At 33.8% G+C, this 12032-nt stretch overlaps 1 protein-coding gene across 3 annotated transcripts in view; it reads right to left on the minus strand.

Moving 5' to 3' along the window:
- Positions 1-12032, minus strand: part of FMN1 (formin 1) — a 211646-nt gene that overhangs the window by 195713 nt on the left and 3901 nt on the right. For all 3 annotated transcript variants that reach the window (XM_080595284.1, XM_080595283.1, XM_080595282.1), the window contains exon 2: positions 6329-6397. The gene's annotated coding sequence lies outside the window, so the exon portion shown is untranslated. The remainder of the gene's footprint in view (positions 1-6328; positions 6398-12032) is intronic.

The raw sequence follows: 12032 nt of genomic DNA on the forward strand, positions 1-12032 counted from the left end.
GAGTAGAAAGCTAATCACTTCATCTCATATGCAAACTGAGCCTCCTTTAGATGAAACAATCCTGACTTTCAGCTACCTTTTAATTTCATAATCTGTGACTTTGTGGACAATAAACAATGATAGCTGTTGCTTAAACCTTCAAGGAGCTTTTATAAACTGTAAAACTCCAGTGAATAACCCACGCTGTTGAGTGGACCTAGCAAGTACAATCTTCACTTGTTTTAGTCTCAGTTTCAACTGAGAGACCAAGCTGAGTCTTGGAGTCCTTCATGGAACAAGGCAATGAGCAGCAGCCTCCTGCTGAAGCTTCTCCATTATTTGCAGCAGTATCACCAGAAATCCTAGTTAGTCGGAAGATGAAACAACTGCATATCAACAAAAATGTTCTCAGAAGTAAAGTTTCAATTGGGAAAGTACTGATTAGCTGACAAGATACATCAGTAAAGGTGAAAAAAATAGGTTGAAACCTTTTAGCAAAATCTAGCAGAGTATTACTGCTACAAAATGAAGGGGAAAAGGGGCAGTAAAAATGCAGTGGGAAATATAAAAAACGATTCTAATATTGGAAACGTTTTCTAATTTATGAAACTTTTGAATTTGTTTCCTTCAGTCTAAGTTTCTCTTATAATATTTACGCTTTCACCTTAGTATGTTCAAATACTTGTGGCACAAGCTATTTTGGGTTGTCTCTCTCACTCTCAGGCCCATTAATGCAGTCACTGGAATACATATGATAAAGACTCAGCTTAATAAAATAGAGACACTGTCATCACAGCCTTCATTGCAATGATCTTCTGTCCACATTCTGCAAAGAGGGTTTTGCAGTCTCCTCCTCCGGTAGAAAGGAGGAAAAAAACAAAAACAAAAACAAAAAAACCTGGTAAGATTACCAAACTCATCCAATGCTGAGAACAGCTATTTGTTTTAATCATGGCCCATGGAAAAAAAAGCATCCAATTACAACACCCTACATCTCTTTATCCCCCAGAAAACTGCCCACCGGAAGGTTGATAGAGATATCTTTTTTTTTTTTTTTAATGTAGCAATTATTTTCTTGCATTCAGTTATCATTCCATGAGGAAAAAAAAAAAATCATCCCTGAGAAAACAACTACTGCCAATCCAAAAATGACAACTTCTGCTACCTTCTACCCTCTTTTCTGTTTCATTCATGGAACCATACAATCATAGAATATCCTGCGTTGGAAGGGTCCCACAAGGATCATCAAGTCCAACTCCTGGCTCCGCACAGGACCACCCAAAAATCAGCCCCTGTCTGAGAGCATTGTCCAAACTCTTCCTGAACTCCAGCAGGCTTCATTGGTGCTGCAACCACTGCACTGGGGAACCTCTGCCAGTGCCCAACCACCATCCTTCATCCCTAGCTTTACACACACATTTTAAACACACTCTGGGTAAAATAACATTCTGGCTTAATACTTTCTGTCATCCATACAGAAAAACGTCTGATGCTTGTATGGTAGTGTTTTAATCTTTGACATCTGGGAATCTGATTCTAGATTAAGTTCTAAGGGCTAACAACAAGGCCAACTATGATTGTTTTGTGCTCTTCTCTCAGATATTTCTCCATACTATTGTCAGGAAAACATTCAGAAGATTGTATGGATAATGTCCCAGAGGTACATGAGGTACAAACTTGAACTGTACAATGCAATAAGGGGAGCACAAAAGGTATCAGCTTGCTGCCAAAGCTGTGGCTACCAGTCTATTTGAACATAAAGAACTAAAATGCAGAAAGATCTTCTTGTATATGTCATCTCCATTTTCCTTTTTTTGTTTCCTCAGGAAACAAATTTCCCCAGGAAATTCCTGTCCCAGAACAGATCTTCTCTCTCTTAACTTTTACTTTCTCATCTTGACATTGCACATCAGAGCTGACACTTCGGTATAATGAGGATGTAAGACATCATGGTTTCAGTTTAAAATTAATACTTTGAATTTTCTACAAATTCAGGCACATAATTCAATGATTCATTGGCTACTCATATTTGCACGGCCAGTAACGAACCCCAAATAATTAGATTTTTCTCTGTCTTGTCTAGATGCATGAATTGAACATGTTTAAGGCATAGTATTTGGATGATTTTCTTTTAAAATAGTACCAGTAAGCTTATTATATATGCCAAATACTGTGTATTCTTCAGTTCCCAACCACCAAACCCTCCTTGTATTTTATTCTTTAATCTACACCATCCCATGTCTTGTAGTAGCGCTATGAGCATGTAGTGCTCATTTGATTCATCATTCCAGGAATTCCGTGCACTACCTACTATTTAGTTTGTGTCCCCTTGTCCCCCATGCCAACATCCTTCTCATGTCAAAAACTCTACGTAGAGATTCTGCTCAGTTATCCTGAAAATAATTTGTGAAATTTTATGGAGTCCCTAACAGGATCAATTACAATTCTGGCATGCTTGATTGACAAAAAAAATAAATCATCTAGTAAGACACTATCTGTTTTGTTAGGTACCTTGGCACTACCAAAATAGTTACTTATATGTATTGCACAGGAATCCTAAAAACTGTGAAATGCTTTCATATCCCCACAAGGAAGGTAAGATTAAAATAAATATTTGACTTGTAGATGTAGATTACTTTGCATCTTGATACAAACACCAAAAGATAATTGTCCTATTTGTGCAAGCAACATATATGCAAAGATACTGAAATGCATTTACAAAATGGACTGGATGGATTTTTTTTTTGAGCAGAGTTTTTTTTGTTTGTTTGTTTTGTTTTTGTCTTTGCAACATCATATTGCTTTGTGTTATTTTTTTTAAATAAATTCTGGACCCACTAACAACTATTACAGAGTTATTACTGTTTATATTAGCAATAAATTTGCCATGCGTTAATATCTAAGTTTTATCTAAATGAGAAAAACAGATTTACCATTTCAAAATGAATGATCAGCAGTAAGATAGCAAATCTAATTTTTCCTTTCACGCACATGATGAACTTTGGCCAAAATTGCTTTCTGTCTGATTAATAAATATGGAGTGTAATAGAACAGCAGAGAAAAGTCTTTGTAATTTTCAAAATTTGGAAAATATAAGACTTTGCAGTATTGCCAACTCTTGCTATTAAATAACCTGATTTTGGACAGGAGGGAAGCCAGTCTTATAACAAAAGCAAAAGTTACTGAGAGCAGGGTGAAAAATGACCTATCATCAGAAGACATGAGATGGTATCACAGAAAATCTCTCTGCAAATGACAACATGTTTAAGTGACTAAAATATTGCCTATGGCAGGGGGGTTGGAGTTAGATGATCTTTAGGTTCTCTTCCAACCTGAGCCATTCTATGATTGTTAAGGGTAAGGATGTTAGCAGGACCACTTGTGTATGTTGATCGCTGAGGTATTCCCTGACCAACTAGATTTTTAATCAGTCTCAAGTACAAGAAAGAAAATAAGAAAAGTCAACAATTATTTGAGAATAAAGGAATAATATTAAGAAAAAATCACTTGGTTCACATAGTGTAATCTGAAAACACATTCATGGAAATTACAAATATTCTCTAATAACAATAAATACAGAATATTAGTGTGTTCTAACGTTTTAAAAAGGAGAAATTTACTGTTTTGCATATGTTACATACTTATAGATTTACATGGGGCTATTACAGCATCATATCCATAAGAAATCAGTAAGATTGGCATGATTTTATAGCAATGTAAACTATATACTCATATTGTGAGATAAGTGTGCATATTTATGGTATTAAATACTTTCTGTGAAAGGTTAATAGGATCTTTAGATGCAGACATTTATTTAAGTGAGAATAGCACTGGAGTGCTGTGCAAAACAGAACAAAACAAAACAACAACAGCATCAACAAAACAAAACAAAACAACAACAAAACCCAGAAGGTCATGTATAAGGACATGATGTACCTGTCAGTTATACTACCTTCAGAGTGGTCTCAAGGAAAAAAAAAAAAAAAAAAGAGGTCAGCAGGTCTTATGTCAGCAGAAATTCACCACCACTCCCACCTCTCTCACACCTCTTTCTCTCTTCCAGATAACACATACTATTTTATAGACACTAGTGAATCTAAAATCAAATGCCTAACATTACAGGAATATTTCCTGAATTTCCAAAAATTGATTCAGTTTGCATAAAAATATTTTAAGAAGTTTAAACAGAAAGCATAATTATTGCATACTGAAAGGTTGCATTCAAAATAAGGGCTAAATGAAAAACAGTGCTGAGCACTGATGAAGACTCTTGGTATCCATACTACACTTCGTACACAAAGCTACATATTGACAAAATCAGCTGTGAAGCAGTTCAGACTTCTGTCTCTGATACGTCAGTGTAGTATTTTTCACATATATGCTAAAACTAACTTTTAAAAAAATCAGGACAAAAAATAGACACCAAGAGTTACAAAAGCTTACTCAACAGCTATTTTGCCTCTTATAAATGCTTACTTAAGGGGAAGAAAACAAAACAAAACAGAAGACAACAACAAACAAAAAACTCAATAAATCAATGTTTCTGTTAATACAAAACAGTAGCTGGTTCAGCATAATAAATAAGAATACGTCAAAGAAGCTGTATTCTTTCTATCAAATGCTCTAAATACGTTTTAACCAAATGCATATTATGACCAGTAACAATTAAGCAGAATTAATCAGATACCAAATTAGAATTCCTCAGGGATTCCTCTAGTAATCTGAGAAAAAAGGTGGGGGAGAAGAAGAAAAGCAATACGTGAGCAAAAAAAAAATTGTTGTGCTTTTTCTAAAATGCATATGCTCAGCAGAGTTGTGTGAAAATAATTAGGACATAAATTCAGACTCATACAATGGCTCTTGCAACCTCTGAAAACAAGTGAACTTAATTCAACCTATTCTTAATAAACTGATGGTGCTTTAACAGAAGTTGATTAAACTACTGCTTTGAGAGAATCAGTTTCACACTTGGGAGTTTCAAGGAACACACTAAGGAAAAGTTGATTGTTTAAGGTCACAGCAAGGAAGTGGTACACATGAAAAGAAAATAAAAGAGGTACTTATCACATCCAATCCTCTGCATATTTCAAAAAGATGAATCATTACTTCTTCCTGTATGGTGCAGGAAAAAAAAAAAATCTCAGTCCAAAAAGTGATAGGGGTAGAGCACAATATAATTCTTCTAGACCACCATTAGCTACTAAGTCTAAAAATTATATTCTTTATGAAACAACCATTATTCCAAAGAAACTTTTCCTTATGTCTGTTGTTTGAAAGCACAAATTCAGCTGCTCTGGAGGCTCCATAGACACTACAAATATTTGCAAGGAGAAAAATAGATAACCTTGTATGATTTAATCACGTGAGCTGATACTGGCCCTTCAAAAATTGATCATGAGTTTGACTCCAACACTTTAAAACATTTAGCTTAGAACAAAAACAACTTTAATGAAAGTTACCGAGATATATTTCATTTCCAGCAAATGTTGATGTAATCTCAGCAAAACAAAGTCCAGTTCAAATGCTTCAGGCATTTATCATCTAAAATCTTTTAAAATTGTTTCTATTGAATTTGAACTTCTTGTAAGTTGTAACTTGTCTGATGCCTGACACATTGGCATGTACCATTGTTAAGAAAAATCAACAACAAAACCAAAACATATATACATCCTCCAATCCCACTTATTCCAGGAAGAGGACTGGTATGTAGAATTGGAACTATTACTTATTCTACTTCAAATTTTAAGCTGTTGGAAGCTTTCCAATCTTAAAATTAATCCCAACAGATCTGAATTCAGTGGTCACACTATTAGACAGCATAGTTAGCTGACAAGTCATTTGTCAGACTGACTTTTAAAAAATGTAAATTTGACTTTAGCTTGTTGACTATTATTGTACTGCATATGAAAAAATATGAATATAGAAAGTAATCACAACTCCTGTAAGTATTGAAATTAGCAGTTTTTGTTTGTTTTTTAACACAGAAAAACAAATTGGTGCTTTTTCTTCTTCATTTAAGAACTGTTGCAATTCTCACCTGGTGGTCACTATTTAGTATTTCTAAAAGTACTGGATAGGAGACAGTTTGTTATGGTTTCAGCAGTGAAAGAACATTGAAAGCTGCACCGATACTTCCTGCTAGATGTCTAGTGTATACGAAAATCAGAAAAAAAACGTTTCTTCATTGCTTTATGAAATTGTCAGCATCAAGAAAGAAAGAGAGGAAAAAAGGAGGCAAGGAAGGAGAACAGGAAAAGAAACAACAAATCAAGGTCAAAATGCCTATTAATAAAAAAAATGTTTTGTATCTATGCTGGAAATATATATATATATATTTATATTTACATACGTCAGTAAGATGAACAGGAGCAACTGGCCCCAGAATCTGAACTCCTCAGCACTGAAGAGAAGGAAAGTCCTAAAGCAGAAGTAAGAGTAAACTTAGCATATGAAAGCTGCAGAAATAAAAATCTGCACTTCAAAATGCCTATAAATAATTCTTCCATTCAGAATAAAGCAACAATATCTAAAGACATCACTGCAGATGCATCAGTCATGTCACTTGTGCATCACTTTGCATCTATTTACACTTACCGAACAGTTTTTAAAAGAATCCACAGTTCACTGCCTCTTCATCAGCACTGAAAACTTTATAAATGGTAAGCTCAAAAGATATATCTAAGAGACAACACTTTTAACTGCAGCCCTTTGCTGTCACATGACAAATACCATATGACAAGTTTTCTACTGATGATCAGCTTAAACCTAGCTCAGTTTTCAGTTTGCCTTGAGGGAAGCTATTCCAGACCATCAGTTGTTTCAATGCCCAAATTATTTTCAGCCTTTTTATGCTGCTTTGTTCTGAACTGCATAAAAAACCTTTACATATCCCAAGAAGACTGAGCTTCATTTTTAAGAAAAAATGTGGTGATGCATTATATTCACTAAAATTTCTTTTGCAGGAATGGGACTGCTCTTGATTTCAAAACATGCTTCTTTTGTGAAGTACTTAATATATTCAGTTTTCTGGGACAATACAAAATAGTTGATCATAGTAAATGATCCACCCATTATCAAGACACCTAAAAAGATATTGCGTATTTTCTAATAATATTGAGTTACCACTGGCCAGGAAAGCTTATGTCAGAATGAATCTGTATAGAAGAAAGAAAGAATATAATCACACACTAAGCTTCAAGTTTTCAGTGTAAAAATTCATTACACTTCACACTTTGCTAAAGTGTTTTCTTTAGGTTCTGTATAAGTTACTTTTATCATAAAGATTTTTCTTTTAATTCAAATAAATCATTTCTAAAAGAAGGAATTCCAACTATTAGTACCATTAATTGCTCATCTTACCACTTGACAAATTTATCTATCCATGACACAATAAACACTAGAATCTAAAACTGATTTAACTGTTTCATAGAAACCAACTGATTCATCATCATTAATCACTGAAGATATTAATGAATATTTTTCCTATAAAACTTTTCAAACACTGCTCTCCAATTTAATAATCCATTTCATTCCATTAGTACAGCTACATCTACAATTTCTTCATTTGTATGTCAAGATGGATGCCAACAGCAGAGAATTCCAATTCAAATTAATTATTTCTAATGAAGTCTGAATTTGCTGGTATTAGTACTTTCCAGATTATTACACAGAAGGATGTTTGGTAGTGTTAAGTAGAGATTTTAGAAGTAAGCAAGTTTCTAATTTTCTTTCAATGTAGGCTCATTTTGCAATATCTTTAATTCTAATATACGTCTATGGCATCTTTTCTCAATATTTCATAAACTAAAAGGACATCGAGCATATCCTCACAATGCCATTATTCATTTCATTTTATAACTATTGATTAAGTTGATCAAGAACAGACTAGCAGTTTCTTTGTGGCAAGTTTTTTGTGTATGTTGGACTATTTCAATTAAAGTGTCATAGCTATACAATTAGCTGAAAACAACACACTAACTGTATGAAGATGAAACAACTGGATTTACAAAGTAAATTATCTAAATTTACTACAGATAATCTACAAAACTTTTAATATTTTCCTTCATAAACATCCACAGAGTTCCTAATCTAGATTGACTGTGCAAACATTGTCACCAGCCCTCTAGTATCAAAAAGATGAGAATTTAATACGAAAATTTTACTCTGCACTCTAAGGCCACTCAAGACACTTGCCTGCAGATGTTGTAAAATAAGCCTGCATTGACTCATGTTTGGAACAGTATTTTAAAAGTATTATCCTTATCCCATGAAAGACAAAACTCTGCAGAAGATGATCGCCTGGCTTCTCTATTCCATGGAAAGCTTCCTATTCGTTATTCCTATTCACTCACCAAGGGGATTATCTTACTTTCCCTGTGTTCTTTCATGTTGGACAATCCCAGAAAAATTTCCACCTCTTTATTTGCTGTTTTATAAATTATTCCTTTAATCTCTTTGATACTTATCTTAAGAAGCTTGCACTATGCCCTACCCCATTTCAGTTCTCACTTAGTGTCTGCAACTAAGCTGCATCTGCTGTTATTATATCAACTGAAATAGCTATTTCAGAATGCTCTTTGTGAAAATAAATTGTTTTCTTCATCTTAGACTCTCATCTTCAACATGGACTTAGCAGTTTGGTTTCCTCAGGAAAAATAATTTAGAATTCGAAATTTAGTATAAGGTTAATATACTATATAATACTGTTAACACAATATATATTGCCAATGCTTTCATGTTCTAAAGAGTTATGACCTGAACTATTTCATAATCAGATTTATAGAACTAGATCACATCTTCTGTTGCTTGTAGGACCTTTACTTTCAATCCAACTAGCAGTGAACAAATCAAAATAATTCAGTAGAAACAGAAATGAAAAACCAAGAATGAGATTAAAGTAGATCTAGTTTTATTCCCTTTAAAGGAGACTGAGCACATGACTCAGACATACTGGGTGGCACCATCTATTCCCATTCCCCCAATTTTCTTCTTGAAATAAATATTTCTACTTAGCAGAAGATATATTGTTGAGTAAAACCCATCTTCAGAAAGGAAGGAATTATAAAGAAAATCACAAACCTGCACTGTGCAAAAAGACTTCAGAATTTACTTAGAAAATAACCTTAAGTAGGATATAATGTATAATGGGACATAAAAAAATCTTAAGGAATTTTTGTGTGCTGACGTGACTCCCAGTTATTACTCTTTATATTTCTGTGGCCTTGAATAACATACTACCTTTCTAACTATCCATCCTCCCATTAATAAAGTCCAATCATCTTTTATGTTTTAGAATTAGTATTAATGCTTGGAGGTGAAAAGCACTGGAAGTATATAATTACCATGAATTAAATAATACTCTTATCCTAAAAAAAAAAAAAAAAAAAAAAGTGTTTTCTGCTTAAAAACATCATGCCACCTATCTCTTCCAGTTCTTGGTTATAAAACAAGATACTGACATCCTTTGTAAAACACTGATCAACAGATCAGTACACTGGATGGTAGATAAATCTTTCAGCTTTTCAATAATACTTCTAATATAATCTGTTGATCACCATATTATGCAATATATGCATAGGGAAAAATAAAAAGTGTTGCTTTGATGATTGGAGATAGATATTCAAGTACAGTGTAGTATTTCTGCTTTGCAACAGGATTTAACTGGTTAGCTTTTTGATTGGGTAAATTTGAAAATGGTTACCAAGGGCACATTTGCCTATGAGCAGTTAAAATTATCTATTAATATGTGGTATTTAATCAGAAATGAAATTAAAAAATATTTACCTTTCTTCACATAAAAATAAAAAGGTTTTACATATCAGAACAGTCAGATCTAATTCCATCTACAGTCAAAGCATGTAATAAACAAAATATGATTCAATAATATCAGAATCTACCTTTTAAATTTAGAAGGGGACAATCTACAAAATCAAAAACCCAACCTAGATCATCTCAGAGACTGAAACATTGCTGTGTATGCAAACATACTGAAGAGAACAGAAAGAAAACCAAACCACAGTGAAGTTGGTCAAAATGTATTAAGAGGCAGAGCTGGGATTATTGTAAAACTCCATTTTTGTGATGTAAAATGGACCCACTCATATCAAAGAACATTCTCAGAAAAAATCTCTTACATTAGTTTATTTAACCATGCTCTCAAACTTATTAAGATGAGACAGAAATTCATTTACCTCAAATCACTCTTTTGAAGGGGCAAATGGTGCCTTTACCATCCTCAAAGGATGACATAATGGTAATAACAAATGGACTCTTTTTGGGTTGGAGGTGTGAGGGGAGGGAGGAAAACAACGACAAACACTAACACCACCAGACAGAGCTGGAAGGAAAGAAAAAATTAGGTAATCATTCTGTCATCTCTTGCTTTTCTTATGCTTTCCCTCTTCCCCACAAACGTAGAAGTCAGATGCAAGATTAAAGGCCAAACAGGAAGTGCTGGAAATTATTTGTCATAAGCAAATAATCTCTCATGCAGAGACATGCCCAGTGTCTGCACTTTAAGTTGAAATAATAGATCATAAGCATAAAAGGCACACACTGAAAGGGAAAAAGGCCCCATTTTACTTATACAAGCCAATTATTCCCTCCGAGTTCATGGTGTAATATTTAGGCACTTGAAAGCAGACTATAATGAGGCATCGGTCACTTGGTGTCATACAGATTCATGGTAAAATCTTGAGATGACATTCAACTTAATGGCCATAACATCCATCTTGGGCCCCTGCAAACTGGATTTTAAACCAGCCGGCGTAGCATCAGACTTCTTATCTGGAGTCACTTTCTAGCATAAAGCACAAACATGTCAAACTACATGTCATACAATGACCAGCGACAGATCATACAATACTCAAGGAATGACAAAACATATCTTCTGTTACTGTAATCTACTAAATAGTAACTTGTTTTCACTACAGTGAACTTGCCAGGGAGCAGCAGGGTCAGCTATGGGCAAGCTTCCTTGATTAGGAAAGAACGTGGAATATGTCCCAAAAAAATGTGCCAGAAGCTTTTAGAAGATAAACTAAAAAATTTTAGAAGATAATTAAAAATACTGTTTTAACAATGCTTGTATGCAGTAAGGCAGAGACGTGGCCAGAAAACAAAAGTGCTAAGAATTTATTTTTTTAATCTAGCAGAATATGTAGGGAATCAATTTCAATGTAACAGATGATACAGTTACTAATTACTCCTTTATATTAACTGGAAGAAAATAAAAATGCTCTCAGCTACTTTATTGGGTTTCTGAGCTACGTTAAGTACCTGTTCACTCCTGTAACTCTGAATATCTATGCCTCTCAGGTGTTTCACCCGCTTAACTCTTTTTCCTTCTCTGACCCTTCTCTTTTCATCCCTTGGTATTTCCATCTCTCTGTCCTTGCATAATGTATGGGTTGTTTGCAATCTGCTTAGCAAATATGCTGTTCTTCATTGTTATGTGTGCAGTTTTTTCTGAATTTTAGACTATCAGTAATTAGTAATAAAAAAAAAAGGCATAAAGAGGATCAGTGTATTACTTACAGCACTCTACCATAGACCCGTACTGACGGGCATTGAATAATACTGAAAAATTGATGTCAGTTATTTTAGTTTAAAATATTAGCCCATTATTGTTTTTTATCCAAGATGGAAATCTGGATCATAGACCATTTACAGCATTGTCCAGTGTATTAAAAGGAAAAGTTGCACAGGGAAAGCAGAGTGTAAGAACCTTTCAATAGTATTCTATAATATAAATTATGATGGATCTAATTCTAGTATTCTAATATTACTGAACAAGAGGTGATCACAAATATCTAGGTCTTCAACCTTTTCGGACACTATGGATTACATTTTTTTAAGTAGCATGGAAACCATGGAATGAAGATGTGTTAACATAATAATATTCAGCTGTTAAAGTAATAATTCATGAAGCCTTTATTCTTCTCTAAGATATAAATATTTCAGTGCAACTGGCTACTGAGATAGAAATCCTACACATAAAAATATACTATAACAAGAATTTAAAAGGCAAAATTGTAATTGAAATTGAAAAATTT

The sequence above is a fragment of the Anser brachyrhynchus genome, assembly GCF_964034855.1.
Source record: "Anser brachyrhynchus genome assembly, chromosome: 5".
Lineage (NCBI taxonomy): Eukaryota > Metazoa > Chordata > Aves > Anseriformes > Anatidae > Anser > Anser brachyrhynchus.